The sequence below is a fragment of the Arachis hypogaea genome, chromosome 13 (assembly GCF_003086295.3).
Source record: "Arachis hypogaea cultivar Tifrunner chromosome 13, arahy.Tifrunner.gnm2.J5K5, whole genome shotgun sequence".
In the NCBI taxonomy this organism is placed as follows: domain Eukaryota; kingdom Viridiplantae; phylum Streptophyta; class Magnoliopsida; order Fabales; family Fabaceae; genus Arachis; species Arachis hypogaea.
The window spans coordinates 122140997-122164244 of NC_092048.1; the positions used below are offsets into that span (position 1 = coordinate 122140997).

The 23248-nt window shown below is 35.1% G+C and overlaps 1 long non-coding RNA gene across 1 annotated transcript; it reads left to right on the forward strand.

Annotated features, from left to right (window-relative positions):
- Positions 1-21324: 21324 nt before the first annotated feature.
- On the forward strand, positions 21325-21814 carry LOC140178191 (uncharacterized). Its single transcript, XR_011870448.1, has 4 exons — positions 21325-21361; positions 21449-21514; positions 21593-21661; positions 21737-21814. It is a non-coding gene; the product is annotated as an uncharacterized lncRNA (long non-coding RNA).
- The last annotated feature ends 1434 nt before the right edge of the window (positions 21815-23248 follow it).

Below are 23248 nucleotides of genomic sequence, written 5' to 3' on the forward strand. Positions count from 1 at the left end.
TTGTAAGTATAGCTTCTAGACCGACAAGAATTCCTTTCGTACAAAAGTTTTGGTTGTCACAAGTAACAAACCCCTAAATAAATTGATAACCGAAGTATTTAAACCTCGGGTCGTCTCTAAAGGAATTGCAGGGAGGTGTTCTTATTATTGGTTATGAGTCTTATAAATTGGGGGTTCTGGAGTTTGGACAATGGGCACAGATATAATTATAAATTAAAGCAATAAAAATAAATAAGAGATTTTATGTAATTAAATTAAAAGCCTTGACCCGGAGAAGATTAATCGGAAGTTCTATCCTTGTTGGATTTCTCAAGATTAACAGTAATAGGTTGTTGTTTCTACTTGGTTATCCTTTACTAAATAAAGGAAAATTAAGTTGGGAGCCAACTTCTGTTCACAAGGGAAGGATTAGCGTAGTAACTAGAGTGCTAGCCAACAACTTCCAATTACCAATTAATTCTTGAGTATTCCAACTCAAGGGTCTTCAAATAATAATCAACTCCAAAATCAAGTTGGGAGTCTACTCAATTAATATGAATGGCATTTTCATAAATCATAAAAGAAGTAAAAAGGAAACATGGTAATTAAAATTCAATTGGAAATAATTAAACAAATAATAGATTTAAATAGAAAAATATTATGGAATAAATATAGAATATAAGAATCTTAAATTAAAAGAACATTGAACCTGGAAATTGAGAAGAAGATGAAATCCTAATCCTAAGAGAAATCCTAATCCTAAATCCTAAGAGAGAGGAGAGAACCTCTCTCTTTAAAACTACATCTAAAACCTAAAATTATGTGAATATCCAAGTCCTCCTATGAATGAATGGATTCTCCTGCTTTATAGCCTCTAATCTGTATTTTCTGGGCCGAAAACTGAGCCAGAAACAGCCCAGAAATCGTTGGGGGCGAAATCTCACGCTAATTTTCATCACTGCCTCTCGTCCGCGTGGAACACGCATTCGCATCGCCTAGATGTACGGCCACTATAGCAAATTATATATCAAATCGAAGCCCCATACGTTATCTTTCCAACGCAACTGAAACCGTATCATTTGGACCTCTGTAGCTCAATTTATGACCGTGTGAGTGCGAAGAGGTCAGACTGGACAGCTTAGCAATTTCTTCAACTTATTGTATTCCTTCCATTTTTGTATGCTTCCTTTCCATCCTCTAAGTCATTCCTGCCCTGTAATCCCTGAAATTACTTAACGCACATATCACGGCATCGAATTGTAATAAGAGAGGATTAATATTAGCAAATATAAGGCCAAAGAAGCATGGTTTCAATCATAGCACAAAATCAGGAAGGAAAAAGTAAAACCATGCAAATAGTATGAATAAGTGGGTAAAGAGTTGATAAAAATCACTCAATTGAGCACAAGATAAACTATGAAATAGTGGTTTATCAACCTCCCCACACTTAAACATTAGCATGTCCTCATGCTAAGCTCAAGAGAAGCTATAAAGGAGTGAAGAGGAATGGTAGAATGTATGAAATGCAACCTATCTATATGAATGCAACTACATACAAAATGTTTCTACCTACTTGGTTAAAAGTAAATAAGTTCTTCAAGACAAACATAAATCAGATTTCACTAATTCAAATCATACAATAAAAGACAAGTAAACTTGTAAGAAGACAGCTAATGAAAGCAGGGAACATAGAATCAAGCATTGAACCCTCACTGGTAGTGTATATCACTCTAATATCTTAAGTGTCTAGGGTTAATCACTCTACTCTTCTCTAATCATGCTTTCTAAACTTTGTTCTTCATCTAACCAATCAACAAAAATTTAGTGTACCAATGCAAACATCATGAGGTCTTTTCAAGGTTGTAATGGGGCTAAGGTAAAGGTGAGGATATATGTATAGCCAAGTGAGCTATAATATGAATCTTTGACTAACCTAAGCTCTCACCTATACACACACTCTATATACTTCTAAATTCATGCCTAGCTACCCAAAATTCCCACTTTTGCATTACATACTCATGCATCAACCTTTATTTTAATTTTATCACATATGCATTGATTTTTCATTAACTTAACATTGGGGTAATTTTGTCCCCTTATTTATTTACTTATTGAATATTTTTTTTTGGATTTTTTTCTTTTTTTTATTTTTATTTTTTTAAATAGAAAAATAAACATAACTTATCAATGCACATAGATTTTTAATTTTTCTAGTCTCACATGAGTAGGTACCTAAATTCTCAATATTTTATCAAAGTAAAAACATAACACATTCCCTTATTAACCCATGTTCCCACACTTAATTGTTACATAATCCCTATCTTAAACTAACCAAAGATTCAATTGTGATATTTAATTATTTTTCTGCTTAAGGCTAGTGATGTGGTTATAGAACAGAATAAATGGGGATAAAAAGGCTCAAGGTGGCTAACAAGGGTGATGTAAAAGGTAGGCTTATTTGTGATAAGTGAGCTAATAACAAATAATGGCCTCAATCATATGCAGGCATGTAAATACACTAAATAGTGGACATATAGAATGGAACAAAGCATAGATTGCAATCATAGAGAAGAAAACACACAAGAATAAAAATTTATGGTTAAATAATGTAACCATATAAATAAGCTCAAAATCTCACAGGTTGTGTGTTCTTAGCTTTTTAAACTATGTTCCAAATACAACTTCAAACAAGCTTTAACAGAAAATTTTTTTAATTTAAATTAGTGAAATACTATAAAAATTTCTTGAAAAAGAAAATTTTACTTCAACCAAGTAGTAACTAAATGCGTAAAATCAAGAAAACATGTAATCAAATATGCAGATGCAACAATGAACTAATAAAAAAAATAAGACATTGGTGTTGGAAGAAAATAACTAACCCATTGAGATCGGTATCGACCTCCCACACTTAAAGGTTGCACTGTCCTCGGTGCATGCTAAGATGTGCAAGTGGAAGGGTTGCTTCAACTAATGCTTTTCTCTAAAGATTGTGCTGATGGACTTGTTTGTCTCCCCATTTAGAAGTTTTTCCTTTCTCTTTCTCGGTGGCTAGCCTGAAAGTAGAGAAAAAGAAGAAAAGTAACCCAGAAAGAAGGATAAAAACAAATAAAATATGACTGGGTTAATGCCAAATAATGAGGATCACAATTACATGGTAGCTACAACATGCAATTGAGAAAACAGTGGAAGCAAATGGCATATCAATGTTGCAAAAAATTTGCAACAAAGGGGAAGAGTAGGTAATGAAAGACAGTATAAAATATTACCCAACAGTGTAAAGCAAGTCACTAAACACCAAAATAATTCAAGAAAAGATGTAACAGTTGAATAAGAAAATTTAACACCAATGAAAAAATAGTAAATTTAGAAAAGAAAATAAAAATATGCACAAAATTAAAATGCAATGAATGAAAGTATGCAAATAAATAAAATAGAATGGAAGTGAAGAGGGATGAGAAGTTAAAGAGATGAAGAAGAAGTAAGAAAGAAAGAAGAAAGAAGAAAAGATAGAAGAAATTAGGATTAGAAAAGAAAAGATAAGATATTTGGCGCTGATCTGGATAAGCTGTGCGGCGCAGGCGACGCGGACGCGTGGGTCACGCGATCGCGTGATGGGCGCTAAGTACAGGTGACGCGGACGCATGGGTGACGCGATCGCGTGGCCTGATTTGTGCGATTGGCGCGAGCGCAGCTGTGCGTTCGCGCAACTCTCTGTTTTAAACTATTATTGCCAAAAATCTGGGGTGACGTGATCGCGTGGTTGACGCGATCGCGTGAATGGCCTTTCTTTTAAAAATGACGTGGACGCGTAGGGCACGCGTTCGCGTGGTAGGGCTTGTGCTTCTAGCATGGTTCCAGCCCCACTCCATCATAACTTACTGCCATACACCTCCTTTACATCGAATTTTAGGGGCACGCGTTCATGTGCGTGACGCGGACGGTGGGAGGCTTATTTTCCACATGACGCGGCCGCGTGGGGAACGCGGATGCGTGGGGATATTTGTGCCTAAGGCATGCCTCCATCCACGCTTTCGTGTGACTCTTTGTCCAATTCTCTTTTCTTCAAAACGCACTGGTGACGCGGACGCGTCAGCGACGCTTACGCGTCACGTGCGTGTTTTTTTTTATGCAGTATGCAACATGCAGAATGCAGAATGCAAATGCTGATATGGAGGTTATGAATAATTCCAGGTTCAATAGAATAAAATAAAACTTTAAGACAAACAAAACGAAATAAAATTAAAATTGAAAAGGAACGATCATACCATGGTGGGTTGTCTCCCACCTAGCACTTTTAGTTAAAGTCCTTAAGTTGGACATTTGGTGAGCTCCTTATCATGGCGGCTTGTGCTTGAACTCATCCTGAAACTTCCACCAATGTTTGGACTTCCAATAAGCTCTATCAATACCAAGTAAATTTCTCAAGCTTTGATGGAGTTTGTCACAAGTTTTGAGCTCCCAAATTTGATCCTCATATATGCCTGGATCCCAAATCTTGTTTCTGCACCCGTCTTCAAGTTGATCATCATGGTTCCATACAGGTGGCAAGCACTCTGAATTCTCTACGGAGTACCAAACTCTTCTGTTAGATCTAACCAAATTATCACCAGTTGAGCCCTTACATCTTTCTCTTGAAGTATCAACCTTGATAAGCCTTGATTTGCAACTCTAACCATTAAACATTCTTTTCTTACGCTTAATGCCACAAAGGTTCCTAAGTTGGCCGTCCGTTTCAAGAATACCATACTCAAGTGGGATAGGAAGACGAACAGAGATAAGTTTTATCCACTCAAGTGAAGGAGTAGACGACAACCTAGGTGGAGAAGTCTCCAATGTTCTTGACAAAGCGTACTCAACTCCCGTCTATCCTTTTCGAAGGGCTTTTACTTCCACATCATTTGCAGACTCAATCAGAGAAGAGTCTTCATACTCAAGGAGTTCGTTTGCGGATGTAGATTTATCACTAGGAGGACTTGATACATGATTCTTATCACCAAGGAAACTTACTTCTTGATCTATCTCATCCAAGTCTTCATAAGGAATATGCCATGGAGGTTGTGCACTGGCCTTCTTGACATCAATTTCAATCTTATTGGAGGGGTACTCTACAATTCTAGATTCCCACGGAGGTTCAGCATCTCCTAAATCTTCAACCACTTCTTCCTCTGCAACTGTTATGGCTTCCTCCACTTGTTCCAATACAAAGCCATATTCCTCGTTGTCCACTGGAGTTTCTAGTGTCTCTTTCATGCTACGCTCTTCTTTAGATTCTCCACATGTAGCCATGGGAGTACTTGGAGTGCTCAGATGTTGGGAAGCTAATCGATTTACTACCTCGGTAAAGGCAGTCGCGAATTCTAGTACTCCCCGTTTCATCTCTCTTTTCCCTTGAAGAAGAACACCAATAGTATCATGCATTGAAGGTTGAGGTGGATGTGAAGGCTCATTATTTGGGAGGAAAGGTTCATGATAAGAGGGTGGTTCATCACTCTCCATCTTTTCCACTTGTTGAACAACACACTTCAATTCCTTGCTCTCAAATTGAGATTCCTTAGCCATAAAAGCTTCGGGTGCTGTTTGGTTTATCGCTCGGTCCAATTGACGCAAGGTTGCTTGAAATCGATCCGTTGTTTCCTTGAGACGATCCCTTGACTCTTGTCCTGCTCGAATATCATAAGTAGGATTATAAGGCTCTTGGATTGATGGATATGGATATGGTGTATATGGAGGTGGTGGCCCTTGGGTGTAACTGGGTTGGAATTGGGGTGGATCTATGTATGGCTCATATGGCTCATAGGGTGGTTGATATGGTAGATAAAGGTTAGAATCATGTGATGATGTTTGGTAGTAGGGGGCTTGTGAGTATGGTGGTTCAGAGTTGTGTTGAGGAGGCGGTTCATAATCATATGGTGGGCCTTGTTGGTAACTACAAGGGGGTCCATCATATCCATCATCTTGGTATGCACCTCGGAATGGCTCTTGGCTGTAGTAAATTGGTGGGTGATGGTTGTCACGAAAGGGTCCACCATAGCTATTGTGTCGGCATGCATTGTGGAATGGTCTTTGTCTGTGGTACTGTGGAAGGTGTTGTGGCTCCTTCCATCTCTGATTGCTTTGACCTTGATGCATGTTCCTGTTATAATTTTCATTCCTTGCAACAACATTGGAACCAAACTCAAAGCGATGGGGGTGAGAACTCATAGCAACTAATAAAAATTAAAAACAAAAATAAAATATTTACAATAACCAATAATAAGGCACACTTTGCAATTCTCCGGCAACGGTGCCATTTTGACGAACAAAATTTTTGCGCGATCTAGAATTTTCACAAAAATATAATCGCGTTGTAAGTATAGCTTCTAGACCGACAAGAATTTCCTTCGTACAAAAGTTTTGGTTGTCACAAGTAACAAACCCCTAAATAAATTGATAATCGAAGTATTTAAACCTTGGGTCGTCTCTCAAGGAATTGCAGGGAGGTGTTCTTATTATTGGTTGAGTCTTGTAAATTGGGAGTTTTGGAGTTTGGGCAATGGGCACAGATATAATTATAAATTAAAGTAATAAAAATAAATAAGAGATTTAATGTAATTAAATTAAAAGCCTTGACCCGGAGAAGATTAATCGGAAGTTCTATCCTTGTTGGATTTCTCAAGATTAACAGTAATAGGTTATTGTTTCTACTTGGTTATCCTTTACTAAATAAAGGAAAATTAAGTTGGGAGCCAACTTCTGTTCACAAGTCCTAATCCTCTCCCTTGGGAAGGATTAGCGTAGTAACTAGAGTGCTAGCCAACAACTTCCAATTACCAATTAATTCTTGAGTATTCCAACTCAAGGGTCTTCAAATAATAATCAACTCCAAAATCAAGTTGGGAGTCTACTCAGTTAATATGAATGCCATTTTCATAAATCATAAAAGAAGTAAAAAGGGAACATGGTAATTAAAATTTAATTGAAAATAATTAAACAAATAATAGATTTAAATGGAAAAATATTATGGAATAAATGAAGAATGTAAGAATCTTAAATTAAAAGAACATTGAACCTGAAAATTGAGAAGAAGATGAAATCCTAATCCTAAGAGAAATCCTAATCCTAAATCCTAAGAGAGAGGAGAGAACCTCTTTCTCTAAAACTACATCTAAAACCTAAAATTATGTGAATATCCAAGTCCTCCTATGAATGAATGGATTCTTCTGCTTTATAGCCTCTAATCTGTATTTTCTGGGCCGAAAACTGAGCCAGAAACAGCCTAAAAATCGCTGGGGGCGAAATCTGCCACGCTGATTTTCATCACTGCGACGCGTCCGCGTGGAGCACGCATTCGCATCTTCTAGATGTACGACCACTATAGCAAATTATATATCAAATCGAAGCCCCAGATGTTAGCTTTTCAACGCAACTAGAACCGCGTCATTTGAACCTCTGTAGCTCAATTTATGACCGTTTGAGTGCGAAGAGGTCAGGCTGGACAGTTTAGCAATTTCTTCAACTTATTGTATTCCTTCCATTTTTGTATGCTTCCTTTCCATCCTCTAAGTCATTCCTGCCCTGTAATCCCTAAAATCACTTAACGCACATATCACGGCATCGAATGATAATAAGAGAGGATTAATATTACCAAATATAAGGCCAAAGAAGCATGGTTTCAATCATAGCACAAAATCAGGAAGGAAAAAGTAAAATCATGCAAATAGTATGAATAAGTGGGTAAAGAGCTGATAAAAACCACTCAATTGAGAACAAGATAAACCATGAAATAGTGGTTTATCCTTCATTCCAATCAATTTTAATTTTTTTTTTCGGACTTGCCACTTTCATGAATTTGTTGAGGAAGAACATAAAAAAAATTAAACAAACATTTCGTACATGAAGAGATATATAAAAAAGTGGAGAGATATTACAAAATAAGAAAATGACCCTATTGAGAAAAAATGGTGGAAGGCCAGTACTTCTAGCAGATAGAACATTGCGTGAAAATAGTGGTGGAGGTAGGGCTGGCAATAGGTAGGGTAGGGTAGGGTTTGGACCCTACCCTAACCCTACCCGCGGGTTGAAAATTTTATTAAAACTCTACCCTACCCTATTCGCGGGTTGAAAATCTCTCAACCCTAACCCTACCCGCACCCTAAAATTCTAAACTCTACCCTACCCTACCCTACCCGCAGTAAATATAAAACTCAATCATTTCGAATTTTATACATATTAATAACATAAAAAAATAAAAAACTAATACTCTAAATTATTAAATTCACTAACTAATTTAGTGGTTGTTCATTTATTGTAAGTCATTACATAAGGGAGGTTGTAGGTTCAACTCTCACTTCCTTCACTATATACCTAATTTTTATAAAATATGTCTTATATATGAGGTGCGGGTAGGGTAGGGTACGGGTTTACCCTAAACTCGTACCCTACCCTACCCGCAGGCATACCCGGACCGTACCCTACCCTACCCGCAGCGGGTCGGGTAACCTACCCTACCCGAACGGGTTGGACGATATGAATTGCCAGCCCTAGGTGGAGGGCCAATATTTACAGCAGAAACAAAAAATAGCAGCGCAATAGTCTATTTTATTTTGAAATCCAAAATTTTCATTTTAGTAGGAGTGATAAAATAACTTTTGAGAAGGAAGAAGTCATATTTTTTTACTTCTTCAAAAGCTTTCAATTAACTTCTCGAAAAATTAAAAGCGTTTTTCAAAAATGGTACCAAACACGCGTAATGTGACTTTGGGAAAATTTTTACAAAGGACCGATAGAAAGATTTAATTATTAAAAAAGACCTTTAATATTAAAATTATTTAGAAGGACTAATTTTATAATATTTAAAAAAAAGGACCAAATCTTTTTTGTGAAGAGACAAATATATCCTTAGATTATTTATTTATTTCTTTTTCTTAAACATATTTTTTTCTAATTATCTATCATACTCAAATTTTTATTCTTCATCTATAACTCATAGAGATATTTGTTACTGCCAATCACAAAACATAAGACGTGGGAGTATACTAATGTCTTACTATTATCATATATAGAGTAGTCAACAATGAGTATCAAATAATTCATTCAAAACTTGTGAAAATTGTTTCGAGATCTCTCTCTTCAATTATTCAAGGTTTAGCCCTTGAATCAAATGCAATAATCGGTGCTGATCTAATTGGTCTCTGACGTGAAATATTTGTATACCATTGTGATAGACACCCGACTCCTGGCAGGTAAGTTGATTTTCCAATGCTACATTTGGTATACCCTTGCAGAAACATTGCTATTGAGTAATATGTTTCTTTTAAATTTGCGGTTCGCCATCTAAGCCTTTTAAGATGAAAAGGGTTTTGCGACAGGGTGATCCACTGTCCCCATTTCTGTTTGTACTTGTCGTTGGCGTGCTACACAGGATGCTTGGGGAGGCAGTGAGAAATGGGCGTATTTTGTCGTTACTGGTAGGTAGAGATCAGGTCGAGCTGTCACATCTTCAATTTACGGACGATACTATCTTGTTTTGTCTCCCTGATGAAGAGACCATTAAGAATTACAAGAGGATCTTTCATTGTTTAGAGCTCATGTCGGGACTGAGTATTAATTTTGATAAGTCTAGCTTGATTCCTATTAATTGTGATGATCAGTGGGTGCAGCGTATGTCTAGAGTGTTAGGTTGTAAGATTACCTCTCTGCTGGTGAAATACTTGGGGATCCCGCTAGGAGCGAACTCGAGATTGGTGAAGACTTGGAAGCCCAATATAGAAAAAGTGGAGGAGAAGTTGAGCATCTGGAAAGCCAAAATTCTCAATAGAGCTAGTAAACTGGTGCTTATTAAATCTGTTTTGAATAGCCTCCCTGTTTATTATTTGAGCTTGTATAAAATGCCAAAGGCTGTTGCAGAGAAACTGATTTCCCTACAGAGAATGTTTCTTTGGAGTAATGAGGATGGAAGGAATGGTATGGAAATGGTTAGGTGGAAGGTGGTGCAGGCTCCCAAAAAACTTGGCGGTTTAGGGGTTGGGGATGCTATGGTACGTAACACAGCCCTTCTTTTTAAGTGGTGGTGACGGTTTTCGAAGGAGGATTGCCCCTTATGGAAGAAGGTGGTGTGCTCTTGTAATAATCTGAGTTCTAATGTGATGCTGTCATCCCAAATGTTACCTACTCGGGGGGGGGGGCATGGAAGGATATCTGCCAAATACAGTTCAAGGATCAACAACTAAGACAGAAGATGATTAATGGGTTGTCTATGGAGATTGGTGATGGGAGAGAAACTCAGTTTTGGGAGGATGTATGGTTACGTAGAGGGGCCCTGAAAGACTTATTTCCGAGGCTATTCTCAGTTTCAAACCAAACAAGATCCGTTATAGGGGATTGTTGGTTCTGGGACGGGTTAGAGTGGAGATGGAACTTCCATTGGAGACGAGAGCTTTTTCAATGGGAGTTGGACCTAGTGAACCAGATGCATGAAACTTTAAGAGTTGTTAAACTTGCATATGGCAGAGAGGATAGAGTTGTGTGAAAATTTGATAAATAAGGTGTATTTTCTACTAACTCCTTTATGCAGGTGGAAAGGCTTCCAGAAGATATAGCAAGTTACAGTTTTACTAAGACAGTTTGGAAAGGTCTAGTCCTGCCAAGAGTTGAATTGTTTGTTTAGTTCGTTTTGATTGGAAGGGTCAATACGAAAGAGAGGCTGAGTCGGTTGGGAGTGGTTAATCAGGAAGATGTGACATGTGTGTTATGTAACCAAGGTGTTGAATATGGTCACCACTTGTTTCTTGGTTGTGATTTTTCTTGGCAGGTTTGGTGTGCTTGGCTGTCCTTTGTTGAAAGGCAATGGTCGTGCCTAGAGACGCTAAAGGAACATTTTCAAAGTTGGACTGAGCTTTCAACTAGTAAGCAGGAGCGCAAAAGGTGGATGGTATGTTTCTGTGCGATTATCTGGAATATTTGGCTAGAGAGGAATAAAAGGATTTTTCAGAATAAAGGAAAAGGGGTTGAAGAGGTTATCCAGCAGTCCTTCATGAACTATAAGGAGTGATTAGGTGTGGATCTCTTCTGTTGTTGATGGCATTGCCGAAGGTGACAGGGGATATCTATTAGTGTTACTTGAGTTTGCTTTATTCTTTTGACAGTGATTTTCTGTTTGTTGTCTTGTGCTCCACTTGTTGTGTTGAGCTTTTCCTTTCAAAAAAAAATTTGTTTTTAGATTTTAATGTTTCTAGATTCCTCGAAAGCAAGCAAGTCCTGAGGGGTAATAGAGGTTTACTCGATAGCAATATTTTTGCAAGGTATACCAAATGCAGCATTAGAAAATTAACTTACCTGCCAGGTGTCTATCACGAAGGTATACAAATATTTCACGAGACCAATTAGATCAGTACCGATTATTGCATTTGATTCAAGGGCTAACCCTTGATGTTCATTGTTGACTACTCTATATATGATAATAGTAAGACATTAGTATACTGCTAGGTACTTTCAGGTCTTACATTTTGTGATTGGAAGTAACAAATGTCTCTATGAGTTATAGATAAAAAATAAGGATTTGAGTATGATAGATAATTAGAAAAAAAAATGTTTACAAAAAAAGAGATAAATGAAAAAAATAATCTAAAAATATATTTGTCTCTTCACAAAAAAGATTTGGTCCTTTTTTTAAATATTATAAAATTAGTCCTTCTAAATAATTTTAATATTAAAGGTCCTTTTTAATAATTAAATCTTTCTAACAGTTCTTTATAATAATTTTTCCTATAACTTTTCATAATCTAAAAGAAAAAAAATAGCTTTTGCTATTTTCTAAATGGGCTCTTAGTCTAATCATTTTAGTCTAGTAATTCAATAATATATTTTATCTCATATTTTTAAATATTGTTGGCTAATTAATGACAAAAATAATAAATTCTGATAATATTATAGTAATCTTTATTTTTTAATCCATATAAATTGATTTATATTTGTAGACCAGAATATTAGTTTTCAAAAGTCAAAATAAAGATACAAGAGTAATTTTAATTTAAAGTACATTTATAGCATGTTTCTCTATAATTTAAATTAGGTTTAATTATTCTATTGGTTTCTATAGTTTTACCAAATTTGTAATTAGGTCTTTATATTTTTTTTCCTTTTCAGTTGGGTCTTTAAATTGTTTTTAAAATTGACAGAATATTTCTCCAAAAAAAATGTGATCAAATATCTAATTAGATTTTTAATTATAAATATTTTTAATTTGTAGAGAAATATTCAGTTAATTCTAACATTTTTTACACTAATAAAGATTTATTAATTACAAAATAAAAGAAAAAAAATATAAAGACCTAATTGAAAATTTGGTGAAATTATAAGGACTAACAGAATAATTAAACCTTTAAATTATAAGAGTAAACTACCATTTCTACTCACGAAAGTCTTAAACGATGACAAATCTAGTCATGAAAAAAAGAAAATTACAATTATACCCATGAAACATAGGTTCCGTATAACGAAATTATCCAAACACTAAAAAATCACCTAAAAACTCCAAATTACCTTCTCTCCACCACTACTATCATAATCTCCTCTCTCTCTCTCTCTCTCTCTCTCTCTCTCTCAATATTCTCATTGACCCTCAGAAGCGTCAGATCTACGATCTCTACGGCAAAGAGGCTCTCAAGTTCGGTCAATTCTCCCAGCCTCCACCGCCGTTGTCATCGTCACCACCCCCTCCGCTGCTGCCTTCCTCCCCGAAACTGAATCCTCCATCATCACAACTTCTGTGGATAGGACCTTCAAGCACAGCTCCTCCTCCAACTACGACCTCAAGTCCATCGCAGGCAAGGCAATATACACTCCCTCCGATTTCCTATCCTACTCTCTAATTTTATCAAAATTCCTACATTGCCCTTTTTTTTCCAAACCTAACCCTAATTTTATCCATATTAACCCTCTCCTGACACACACACACACACACACACGGGGCTGAGAATGAAAGAAAAAAAGAGAGAGGAAAAATAGAGAGGGAGAAGAAAGGAAGAAGAGAGGGGAAGGAGGATGACGCTGGTGATGGCCATGCCGCCGTCGCTGACATCATCGTGGCTATGCGTGGAGGACCGTCACTGTCGCTGAGGGGAAACCGAGTAGAGAAAATAGAACACACAAAAGAGAGAGAGAGGCGCGATGAACAGAGGAGGGAGGTTCCGTCGCCGTCACTGCCGGAGCCCTAGCTGCCGTTGTCGAAGCCAGCCTCGCCATCGTCAAACTACTGTGCTACCAGGGAGCTGGAGAGAGAGAGAGAGAGAGAGAGAGAGAGAGAGAGAGAGAGAGGGAAGGAGAATGCGACGGAGCTTGTCATCGGGAAGAGGGGTAATCATGGTGTGTGATGCCGCTGCTGTTGCCGTTGTTGGGGAAGGTCATCGTCGAGCAGCACGCCGCCGTCAGAGCCGTTCCATGCTGGCACAGCTCCTGGTTCTGGCTTAAGCACCCTGCCGGAGCTTGTCGCCGTCACCGTTGTAGTTTTCTAGTCTAGGTCCTTTTCTTTAATTTGCCTCATTTCTGCTTTTTCTCTGCTAGTATTTCATTTATGCAACTTTGTTTTCGTTTTGTTCTGTTTCAATCGCCACAACTGTGATTATTACAATGCTATTGCTATGGTATTAGTCGGAGTTGTTGCCACTACCTCGATCTAAATTTTACGCTCTTTCGATCTATTCTGTTCCAACCTTTCTCACTTTTAATTTGGCACTCCGGGTTCAGTTCCTTGGGACCAAGTTGTGAGTAGGCTTTATATTTATAATTGTTTGACTTTGCATATATAATTATTTTTATATACGGTACTTTGAACTTATAATTATACTTACAAAGATTACTATCAAAGGATTTTAAATTAGCTTGAATAATCGATTTATTAGAACTAAATATTTATCCTTGTTAAGCTCATTTTAATCTACACATGAGACTGTATATTTTTATGAGACTATATGCATGTTTGATGAAGCTTTATATTATTTTAAAATATTTGATTTTACTCGAATATGTATTTTTGAAGCATTGAAGTATTTGTTGGTACTTAATTATTTTGAAATTGTGAAATATGTTTGAATTGCCTTAAGATTGAAAAAATATGATTGAAAAGAATTTAGATGAGAAAGTATTATTTGATTTGATTTGACATCCTATATGTTTGAAAGACCGAAGAATTTGTTATATTTGAAATGATATGTTTTGAATTAGTTTGGGAAGCTCGTATTAGAAAACCGTAGTTACCGGCAGTTATGACGTTAACCTAGATGCATCTGGCTCAGTCCTCAACTAGCAGGGGCGTTGCTAGCCTAACATGTAGGCTACACATTGGATTTGTTATTCCGTACGGACACACGAGAAGAAAGGGCTACCCCTAGAGGTGGAGTCGCCCAAGTGTAGACTTTTGATTTTATTTTTTGTACGAGAACTCCCTCATTGATTCACTTATTCGTATAAATTACTATTTTCTAAATAAAATATGTTTTGGATAATATGGTTTATATGGTCTCATGTGGATTATAGATGTATTGTCTGATCACTGAGTTGCAAAACTCATTCCGTTTTCCAAAAAAAAATATTTTCAAGAACAAATACTCGAATAGGAGACTTCTATTCAAGAATAATTACCTGTAATGAATACCTAGTCCTTGTCGAGTTCCTAGACATTATATGCTCCATATGTTATAGGTAGGATCTAATCATATTGATTTATTCTATGTTTTTGTTAAAATAATGTGTAGCTATTCATTCCAATATTTGTATATTTATTTAAAATATTTGTAACATTCTTATTCAACTTATATTTGAATTTTTTAGGCTTGTTAGGGATAATTTTTTTGGCCAATCATGGCTTATTTTGGAACGTAACAGAGTGATATCAGAGCTTCGGTTTAATTTGTGTAATATGGAGCAAATATCTTATGGTAGGATCATAATTATATAAATAGAAGCGCGCCTATTTGTATAAATTGTGGCAATATCAGAGGCCTATAGGAATGTCATCCTTGTCCTCTATGTCATTGTTGTCTTCTGATTATTATGATCATGCGTCCTCTGTCGCTTCTTGCTACTCCTATCATTTTTTCTACCCAATCTTTGGTTATTCTTTAGTAGGTTTTCCTGAACGTATTTTTGCAATAGCTTCAGTTTAGCCTCTGGTTCGCAATTTATCTCATAGCCAGTTCTAATCTTTCTTGATTTTGTGAATATATGCTTTAATCTTCTTCGTCTTCGTATTCTCTATGAGTCCTGATGTCAATATTTTATGTATTATTTAAAAGATTCAAACGGTGTTTGCTATAAATTACTGACGGAGAGAAATCGTCGATTAGAAATTTTCACAAAATAATTTCGTTGAAATATAGTTCCAAACCAACAATTAACCATCAATCAAAGTTTAATTTTGTTTATCATAATGCAAAACAATAATAACCGAGAGTATTTAAACCTTGGGTCGTCTCTCAAAGAAATTGCAGGGAAGTATGCATGCTATTGGTTATGAGAATTTTTGGGTTTTTAATATGATGAATAAGAAATTTAAATTTCAAGAAAATAAAGAAGCAAATAATAACTAAATACCAAAAGCAATTAAACTAAGGCAATTAAAAACACTAACTAAGAAAAATTTTGGCAAGGGTTGAGAGTTGAAATTTCTATCCTCAAATGTGATGGTAAGTGTCTATTGCTCTCACTTAGTTATCCTTTAACAATTGAAGGAAAGTCAAGTGAGTACAATTAACTCTAATTCACAAGTCCTAGTCAATTCCTAGTGAAGGACTAGATTTAGTAGAATTTAAGTTGACTAGCAACCTTCAATTACCAATCAACACTAGATTTTGATAATTCAAGAGTCTTCAAGTTACCAACCCAAACAAAAAATACAAAATTCTACTCTAAAATTGAAAGAGACATTTTATCAAATACTTAATATGTATAAAAAAATTAATATAAATTACAATAATGATAAAAATCTATAACTACCAATTGCAAGAAAATAATAACAATCACTCAAATAAACATCAAGGAATATAAAATATCAAAATTACATTAAAGAAATTTCAAATTAACAAAGGTTCATTAACATAAAGAGTATCAAAATAGAGTAAAAATAAAAGAAAACTACAAGAACTATGAGGTTAGAACAAGGAATTGTAAATGAAACTAAATTAAAGCAAGAATCGAATTCTAAAGTAAGAAGAAATCTAAATCTAAAATCCTAATTTCTAGAGAGAGGAGAGAGCCTCTCTTTCTCTAGAAATCTCACTCAAAACATGCTAAAAACTAACTAAAATTGATTGTGTGTGTTTTTGGAATGTCTCCCCCTTGAAAGAGCTTTCATCCAGCTTCTGGGCATCCAAAATTAGGCCAAAAGGCTCTCAAATCGCGAGCCACGTGAATTTTTAATGAAGTCACGCGCCCAAACTTGTGCTTACACACAAGATTGTGTATGTATGCACACTTGCTGAATTTTGTCTTGTGCGTACGCACACTTCAGTGTGTGTATCTTCTTTGTTTCTTCTTGTATTCTCCCATTTTGCATGCTTTCCTTTCACTTTTCCCAAGTCATTCTTGCCTAATTTACTTGAAATCATTTAACAAAATATATCACGGCGGCATCGAATGGAATAAAAGTGGAATTAAATTGATTAAATTAAGCACAAAATATCATATTTTCACACTTAAGTACAATTTAAAGAGAAAACACAAAAGTATGCTATTCAAGTGTATAAATATGAATTTTTGTGATGAAATCCACTCAATTCAAAAAAAAAAAATTTACCATCAAATATCAACTCATTAATTACTATCTAATTTCTTTATAGAATTGTATTTGAATTTAGAAATTACATGGATTTTCTTAGCTGCTGATCGAGATGCTTTGTTCTGAATTTGATAAGCGATATTGAAATTTTTCTTCTTATGTTGATAATCTTTGAATTTATAACATAATTTTAAGAGTAAAGCATCGTTTTTATCCCCAACGTTTGGGGTAAGTCTCAAAGTTGTCCCAAACGTTTAAATCGTCCTATTTAAGTCCCTAATGTTTCAAAATTGACTCAATGTTGTCCTGCCATTAGGGACTTAAATAGGATGAAAATGTTGGGGACAAAAACGATACATAGAAATAAATTTTAATTTTATCCTTCAATAATATCAATTTTTTACGGTACATAGTTATTCAATTATTTTTTAATCGCATCTAAGTAAATTATACTTAATCACATTGCTTTTTTTCTAAATAAATTTATTTTTTTATAATTTTACTCTTAATTTTTTTAAGAGTAAAATTATAAAAAAATAAATTTATTTAGAATCAAAGTAATGTGATTAAGTATAATTTACTTAGATGTGATTAAAAAATAATTGAATAACTATGTACTGTAAAAGATTGATATTAGTGAAGGATAAAATTAAAATTTATTTCTATGTATTGTTTTTATCTTTAAGAGTAAAATTATAAAAAAATAAATTTATTTAGAATCAAAGTAATGTGATTAAGTATAATTTACTTAGATGCGATTAAAAAATAATTGAATAACTATGTACCGTAAAAGATTGATATTAGTGAAGGATAAAATTAAAATTTATTTCTATGTATTGTTTTTATCCCCAACGTTTTCGTCTTATTTAAGTCCCTAACGTTTTAAAATCGTCTCAATTTCGTCCGCCGTCAATTCTGTTAACAGATTCCTAACGGCAAGACAACATTGAGTCAATTTTGAAATGTTATGGACTTAAATAGGATGATTTAAATATTAGGGACAATTTTGGAACTTACCCCAAACGTTGGAGACAAAAATGATACTTTACTCTAATTTTAATTTGCTTTTGATTCTTTCAAATTAATAATTTTGAAAACTGTTATTCAGTTGTTCAAGGAGAACTATGCGATGAACATATGAATGGAGTGTTATTCTTGTTTGCTGGATTGGAATTATGATTTTTTCTGTTTAGGTGTGGCAAATTTTTTTGAATGATCTGTTAGTTGAATTGAAGATCTTTTTCGATTTAAAAGTTTGGTTGAGTTTTTCTAGTTTAATAATCTGTCCTATTATGGTTTTGTTTGTTGAACATGGCTTTTCTTTCATGGAATTGTTTTTCTGATTATTCAAGCAAGATCTAGATTGTGAATGATTGCTTTCTGTTAGTGATTTGAGGGTGAATTTTGCTTTTAACTAAGATCTGAAACCTGAGAAATTTTTTGACTCTTACTTTTCTGAAAACTTTCCTATTCTCAATTATTATTCTTATTCTCGGAGATTTAGAGAGATTGGTTTTCTTGATTTGTAGTGCCTTTATGATATTAAAATTATAGATCTTAGAGATTGGAAATAATTGTTAGCGATTTCTGATAAAAAAAAAGACTAGATATTTAATTTCTTAAAGATAAGTAAATTTCTTATATGAGTTTTTTTTTTCTTATACATTCAACTAATTATTATAAATCATACTTTCTTATTATGTACCCTTAATCACAACATATAAAGACTATTATGGTACATTTTTAAGTAAGTTAGGATTTTATTATTAGAGGATTGGTTGTTTAAAATGCATATGCTTTTGTAACAAAGTTGTTGCTATTTTATTATCAGTATTATTGAGTATTTATATGTTACAACTTTTTTATAGATACAATTTTCTATTTTCTGTTATGATACCTGATATTGTTGCTGAATCATTTATCTCTAGCCATTGAAATACGTTGCTGCTTATGAGTTGTTGTTGTTCGAGTCATGCATGCTAATTAATATCATTATTGTTTGTAATCAGAGAATTCTTACTTATTGATATAGTTAAAATTCAATTTTCTAGTCGATAATTACTCAGTAGTGTTTTGTCAGGTTTTCAAGTTTTTTTCTTGTCTTATTGTTATTATTATTATTTTGTCTCTTACATAATTGATATGCCTTTTCAATTCAGTAAGATTGAAATGAACCTGCATGATGTTTAAAGTACTTTTGATTAAAAAAACTATATATATAATGATATTATATTTTTTTAAAAAGACAAGGATTTCGGAGAAATATTTTTAATATTTAGATTCAACACACACAAAATTTGAGTTTGTTTTTAGATCACGAGCTTTAAGTTCAGTTAACTAATTATGAAGATGAATTTTTTTTTTGGTATTTTATCTTTACAAAAAAATATAATCTATTCTATTATATAAAACGGGCCTGCTACACATACAAGCTTACAAGCTTACAAGTTGGCCCAGCCCAAATACAACTCACGCGTATGAAGAGGGATTACATGGAGCGTCACATTCACGCGCTCAACACTCAAACGGTTACGTATCCTACGAGTAATGGCAGACTCTTCCACTTCTTCCACTTCTCAAAGCGATTCGAAAACAAGGCAACGCTTCCATTTTCGAGCGAAAATCGAAGTTCAAAATATACAAGTCGTCGCTAACCTTCGAAACCTCCATCAAAACACCATCAAACTCTCCATCAAGAATTTGAAGAGAAAACAAAGCAACAATACTCAAGGTAAGTTCATTACGAACTAGGTTTTACTTTTCTTCTACGTCGTTGTTCTAGGGTTTACTGTTATTCTTGCTTCTTTGTTACACTGTTCTTCTACATTGTTGTTCTAAGTTCTCCTGTTATTCTTGTTGTTCTAGATCTTCTGGTAACTGATTTTTGGGGGTATATTCCGTAGATTGGGGGGGTGTATACTGCTTGATATTGTAATGTTGCTTGATATTGAAGCATGTTTGAGTGATATCTGACTGATATATATATGGATGTATCTGAATCATATCTATGGGTGTATCTCACTGTTATCAATGGGTGTATCTTACTGTTATTAATGGGTATATCTGACTCATATATATGGGTATATCTTACTGTTATCAATGGGTGTATCTTACTGTTATTAATGGGTGTATCTGACTCATATATATGGGTGTATCTTACTGATATCTTTGGGTGTATTTTTCGTTTCAGAGAAAATGGCAGCAAGAAACCAAACAAAAGACCTTAAGTGTGCCACACATCTCCTAAGTGATAAATTCAGAAACATGAGTGAGGAGAAGAAGGCGATTGTGAGGGATCTCGGATTCGGTGGGTTGATGCACATCCCACCACTAAGGGTGGATCACCAACTGTTAAGGGAGCTGGCAAACAACTTCAAACTTGGGGAGAACAGACTGAAAACAGGATATAGTTCTTTCAAAATAATACCAAAAATAATAGGTGATGCGCTTGGCATCAATGCAACAGGTAACTAGCTTAAAATTATAGGTGTATATTAAGTTGATGCTTGGGTGTATTTAAGTTGATGCTTGGGTGTATTTGAACCGACTTGGATACTTTGTTGTTTTCCTTTTTGTAGGAGATCTATTTCCTGAGAAAGTTGAGTATAAGAAACTTTCTGATGATGACAAAATAATTTTTAGAAGATTCCAGGGTAAGACCCTCAAAAGTCTTACCGATGAAATGATGGAAATCGGCGTTGGCAACGAAGAGGAACGCCTGATGTTCAAGAGGATATTCATCCACTATATACATATGGCGTTCCTTTTGCCAACGACAATAAACAAAATATCGCCTGTGCACTTGACCCCAATTTTTAAGATGGACGGCATATCGGAGAGAAACTAGGGGGCATGTTTTGACCTTCATGGTCAATGGCATCACAGACTACAAGGAGAAAAAGAAGAAGGCAATTGATGGCTGCCTCTTCGCCCTGATGATAATTTACTTTCATCTTTCAAAAAACAAAGGCAAGAAGAGGGCTAAAAGACCACCAAAGCCCTAGATTGCCAACTGGACTAAGGAGCAGTTGGTGGAAAGAATGACTGCAGAAAGAGAGGAAATTTTGGTAAGTAAACATAATATGTTGGTTGTATTTTATTTACCTGAATGCTGCTAGCTAAAATATCTAATGTTTCAGGGGATTGTGAAGATGGCGGAGACAAGAGAAAAAAAGAAAAAAAAAAGAAAAAAAAGAAAAAAAACAAGAAATAAAAAAAACAAAAAAGGAAGGCGAGTTCAACATCGTCTTCGGAGACAGAAACAACTACTGACAGTGACACTTCTACCTCTGAGTCTGAGACTCAAGAAGACTCAGAGGATTCAGGAAGAAAACACCCCAGCAAAAAGGGGAAAAAGTAAGTACCATACTTGGGTGTAATTTCTTTTTCGAGTTGGGTGTATTTTGTGATCACGTTGGGTGTATGTAGTTTATTAAGCTGGGTGTGTTTTGTTTGCTGCGTTGGGTGTATATTGTATATTCAGTTGGGTGAATCTTGTGCATTCATTTGGTTGTATTTTTAGTATGTTCTAAATAATGATTGTTTGCCTTCCAGAATGGACTCCAGAAAAAGAAAGAAGAGTCAAGAGAGGTCCGATTCTGATTCAGAATCTGAATCTGAATCAAGTGATGAGTAATGTCCTGAAATTATTACTCCTTTCTTTTGGCTTCATTATAAAGATTTCGTGTATTAACTGAAGTGTCTCTTATTAACTTATAGGAGCGAAGAATCATCACCGGTGGAGAAGGAAAAGAAAAAGAAAAAGACAAAAACAACACCAAAAAAGTAAGCACTTCTTTGGATAATATTCTGTGATAAAATTAATTTTTTATTTCTGATTGGTACTCTTTTTTTTCCACCCAGAACACAACCAAAAAAGAAAAAAGTTGTTGTGGAGGATTCACCTCCTGAAGAAGATCAATACTTTGATGGGTACAGTACCTCATAAGCTATATTACCGTCTATCATCGTAATTATTTTTGTTAACATCTTCTTTTATGAATGTAGTGAGAGATATGAAATATCAAGTGACGAACTAGATGAATGGCTAAGGGAAAACGTTGATAAATCTGCTGCAGAGGGGTATGTCTTGCTGGGGTGTCTATTTCAGATTTTGGTGTGTTTTGTTTGCTAATAATTGTTTCTTGTTTCGCAGGGAGAACCAAGCTGACCTGCGATCGACAGAAGGTCGCTATGTGTCCTCTGAAACGTAAGAAACTTTATTTAATAAAATCTTGTTATCATGATTTGGGTGTATTTTGTGGAACCATTTGGGTGTATTGTGTTGATCAAGTTGGGTGTATGTTGTTTATTAAGTTGGGATATTTCATTTGTTGTGTTGGGTGTATATTGTCCATTCGGTTGGTTGTATCTTGTGAATTCATTTGAGTGTATTTTATACCTGTATCTTATTTTGTCTGAATAACATGAAATCTGTTTTAGAATACCGGCTGTGAACTTGGGAAGTGATGATCCTTCCTCTCAAGGACGCACAGAACAGAGTAGTGTAAACCAGCCGTCAGAGAGCATGTAATTTCTCTTTCAAATAACCGTTACTTTTGTTCTTCTATTACCTTCTACTTCTAATTATGTATATATTTTTTTTAGAAAAAAAGTCCTTTATTATTTTATTCAAGAAAAAAAAGGCAGGAAAAAAAAGCAAAAACTGCAAGTATGTAAGTTCTCAAAAAACAAAGCCTGTCTTCTTTTTGAATTGTTCGGGTGTATTTTTTGACTTTCTTTGGGTGTATTTTAGGTTGAATCCGGCTGATTCGAATATGATGGTTGTGAGGGAACAGACACCGTCGAAAGCGCTTGCAATGTGAGTTTTCCAATAATATTTTAACCTTATAACCTTATTATTTTCAAAGGCGTTGTTAACCTTTCATTTTTCTTCTTGTTTAGAGTCCCAATTCAGGTTTTTGTGCCGGCATCCCAAACAACCACTGAGACAGATTTTGAACCAACCCCTATGCTACAGATTGAAGGGACTATAGAAACGTAAGAAATAGTATTGGGTGTATATTTGTTTAGAGTTTGGGTGTATATTTGCTAACAGTTTGGGTGTATATTTTTTCTGATTAGTTTTTTTTACGCCATGATTAATTTTTTGTAACTGTGCAGCACTTCTGAACCCCCCAAACAACTTCAAGAGACCACACCCACGCTTCCCCCAGCTCCAACTAGAATGTAAGTTCATTAGACTAAAATCAATCTTTGCTTATCATCCGTATATTCTTATTCTTATTCTTATTCTTATACATGTTGACGTAGTCATCCAGCCGCAGAAGACGCTGCTGCCCTGTTGATGATGGCATGGACAGCATCCTATGTTCCTAAAACAGATCCAGGAGTGCCATCATTCAGCCTTGGATTGACTGATTCAAGCCAGGAGGGAGCGTCAACGCAGGAGACAGAAAGGGCAAAATCTCCAGAAGCTGCAAATTTGATAGAACAATTAGACGATTTGGTCCAAAAAATAGCAAGCAGTGCGGCGAAGGGAAAAAACAAAAGTCCACA